This window comes from Octodon degus, unplaced genomic scaffold, assembly GCF_000260255.1.
Source record: "Octodon degus isolate 3935 unplaced genomic scaffold, OctDeg1.0 scaffold00008, whole genome shotgun sequence".
Taxonomy (NCBI): Eukaryota; Metazoa; Chordata; class Mammalia; order Rodentia; family Octodontidae; genus Octodon; species Octodon degus.
The window spans coordinates 1,346,608-1,349,952 of NW_004524584.1; the positions used below are offsets into that span (position 1 = coordinate 1,346,608).

Sequence of the window (3,345 nt, forward strand, 5' to 3'; positions counted from 1 at the left end):
GAGGGGAGGAGAGGAGGAGAGGAGGGAGGGGGGAGGGGAGGAAGGAGAGCAGGGAAGGAGAAGAGGGGAGGAGAGGATGAGAGGAGGGAGGGGAGGGGGAGGAGAGGAGGAAGGGAAGGAGAGGGGAAGGGGAGGAGGGAGAGAGAGAGAAAGCATAGTTGGAGGGGCAGAGTAAAGACTGAAAAGAGACAAAGCAGAGGGAGTAGGCAGGGATGGTTAGTGTGACCCATTGAATGGGACAGCCTGGTGTGGAGGGACAGCTGGCTCAGCCTCCACCTCACACTGCCCTAGAGAAATGAGGCCTCAGGCTGTCAGGTAGTTTTTCCTTTCAAGAGATGTCCAAAAGTCAGGAAATCCAAATGAAACATCTCAAGTTTAGGTGATCTCAACTGACTGAAAAAAATTTTTTGAAAAGTGTGATGCAATTAAAACAAACAAAAAATCAGTAAACTACATGAAGTCCGAGTGGATCCAGTTCTAGTAACTCCGAGGAATTTCCAGCAAGGTGGGAGCTGCTGTCCTAACATTGCCTTCACTGACAGGTTGGAATTTAGGAAAGGAAGCCCTGTGTGTATCAGGAGACTTCTGGTGACGTGAACTGCTGTACCTCTCCCTTCTCCAGGGCTTCACTTTCCATACTGTGTAATCAGTGGAGATCCAAAAAAATAAACAAGTCACAAGTTTCAAATTGCATGTCATTCTGAGTAGCATAATGAATGAAAGCTCACACTGCCCACTATGTCCTGCCCAGCATGGGTCATTTCTTTCCCAGCGTATTTATGCTGTACACAGTACCCATCAACTCACTGCTCAGCAACCACCTTTGTTACACTCTTCATACAGATAGGTCTCAGTACTATCTGAGGCTCGTGCATCCACTAGGGATGTTGAGACATCTCCTCCATAGATGGGGGGCTACTATATTTGGCTATGTAGGACCTTGGAAGCAAGCAGGGAGGGAGAAATTGTCTCGCAGCTCAAGTCCTTGCATTTGTGGAACTTGCAGGCCCTTGTCCAGAGGCGCTACTCCTAAGGCAGAGGCTGAGAAGCAGCAAGAAATGGGGGTGGGAGGGTGACAGCTGCTTTCCCTCCCCATCACTGGGTGGCATCACAGTGCACATGTTTGCACTCCCACGTGTGCCCAGCTTTGATTTTCCAAATTATATCATGCCTGGTCACTCCCCTCCAAACAGGAATACAAAGAAATCAATTTCAGTCATATATAAGGAGCCCTCTCCAGTCCCAGCATGAAACAGAACTCCAGGCATGACACCATCCCGGAGACTTGGAAGGGTTACTCATTTGTCATGGGTCGTGGTTGCTCTGGACTAGTACTGCCCATGCCCACACAGTGTGCACAAGAGGGGGAGTGTGATATTCTTTGCTGCCTTTCCCTCTCTCCCAAACCAGCCAACAGACCCTCTGGCTCCCAGGCTATGGGAGGGGAGCACTGAGTATTCTGTCCTCAGCTCTGTGTGTCTCGCCCCCAGCAAAGTGCCTTTTACCCAGAGCTCGCTCCTCCCAGGGGCAGGTCACCATGCTGTGCCATCAGGAGCTCTTTCAAAATCTCAACTCTGCTACATCAGGGACACAAACTGGCTCCTCTCTTGGCATGAGAGGAAACCTGTTATTTTGGGGGGACTCTGAAGCCAAGACAGAAGGACACATTTCTCAGTCAAGTTGTCCTGCAGTATTGATAACTTCAGACATCAAGGTGAATTATATTTACTACTCCTTGCTAAAGAAAAAGAAGCCAAAGAGCTTACTGGGAGGCTTTTCTTCAGAGCAGCCCTATCATAAGGAACATAAGCTTCCAAACCTTGGAATATCCACTTGTAGAAACCTTCTCCTAAGTGGATGATGGATCCATAAGCCTTTCCTGAGCCCTGGTTGAAAAGCCAATTCATCAGACACCAAAATTCACAGGAAGATTTGTCTCTGAATTTTGCATCCCTCTGCCATTCCAACCTAATCAGTTCAAAAGTCTTCATCTTCCTTTGCCCTTCTGGAGAAGTGACTCTTCTGACTTGCTCCTTTTCACCTCTGATGGGATAGAACTCGATCTTCCTGAAGTCCATCATGTTCTTCAGGCTTTCCCTGGCCTCAAAGGACTCTACCTGTCCACCCCTACCTTTCTTCAGCCTCTCTACTTCCCGTTCTCCTTTTCCTCAGGAGCAACAGTTAGCTCTGCAGAGAGAAGGAACCTTCTTTCCACAGCTGTTTCCTTGTTGTCTGCAGCAGAAAGCCAGAGCTAATACACACATGCACATGCACGCCAGAAGGCCGGTGAAATGGGACACTTGCAGGAGGCTTTCCCAGAGGGGCACAGGTCCATTCCCATTAGAACCACGGTGCAAAGCAGGTACCTTCAGGACTATCTATGTTCCATCACTGGACCAGATCCCTTCAGGTGGGAGGAGACCCCAGGAAGTGGATGAGTCTGTTTTCTTGATTTATTTTAACTGAGGTGGCATGCTTGAGTGTGCATACAAGCTCTGTGTATGTGCCTGTGCAGATCTGTGTGCATGTGTGTATGTTTACAGATGTGTGCATGCATGGTGTGTATATGTGTGCAGTACTTCTCACTCCTCTTGTCCCCACTCTCCAGAGCTTCACTTCTCCAACTCTTGGTAACTCTAGGAACTATCTGAAAAGCTCCCCACTTATTAGCTTGGAAGAGAGGTTGCAGGAACCTGAAATGCCCACCCCTGAGACAGCCCAGCCCAGGAGCACTGGCTCCACACGTGCCTTGGCACTGATACTTCTGAGAGAAACTTGGGTATATATATATTCCAAACGCCTATCCTGATTTGCTTGTAAGACTGTTTGAAGCCCCTTTTAAATTATACAAACTACTTCAAAATAAACAAAAGCAAGAACAAAAATCAGAAAAAATGACAGAAATAGGGTAACATGCAACAATACATATGTTACAGATTTTCAGAACAAGAACAGCTGATTAACAATGGTTGATATATTATCTATTTTTATCAAATCTGTTGCTCAGATTAATATAGTTATATAAGATTGGACACCTGATTGCATATTACTGCTTGTTTTTGAGAAATCTTAAATTTTTGTTCTTGTCCCTCTTGCTTTTCTTTTTGTCTTTTTAAAAAACTTTATTTTGAAGAGAATATAATAATTGATATGACTTTTCAAAATGAAATATCATTAAATTTAATTAGGGCATTCAAGCGTGGTTTTTGTATTACACATTGCTGTCCTTGATGTAGTTACTTAAATCACAGATATCAGCATACGGACTTAGTCAAGGTGAAAACTCTGCACATTAACTGCTATTTTCAAAAAACTGATGGAGGGGCTGAGGAGATGGCTCAGTGG

At 45.9% G+C, this 3,345-nt stretch overlaps 1 protein-coding gene across 2 annotated transcripts in view; it reads left to right on the forward strand.

Annotated features, from left to right (window-relative positions):
* Rbp2 (retinol binding protein 2) overlaps window positions 1-3,345 on the forward strand; it is a 49,952-nt gene that overhangs the window by 39,947 nt on the left and 6,660 nt on the right. The window lies entirely within an intron of this gene.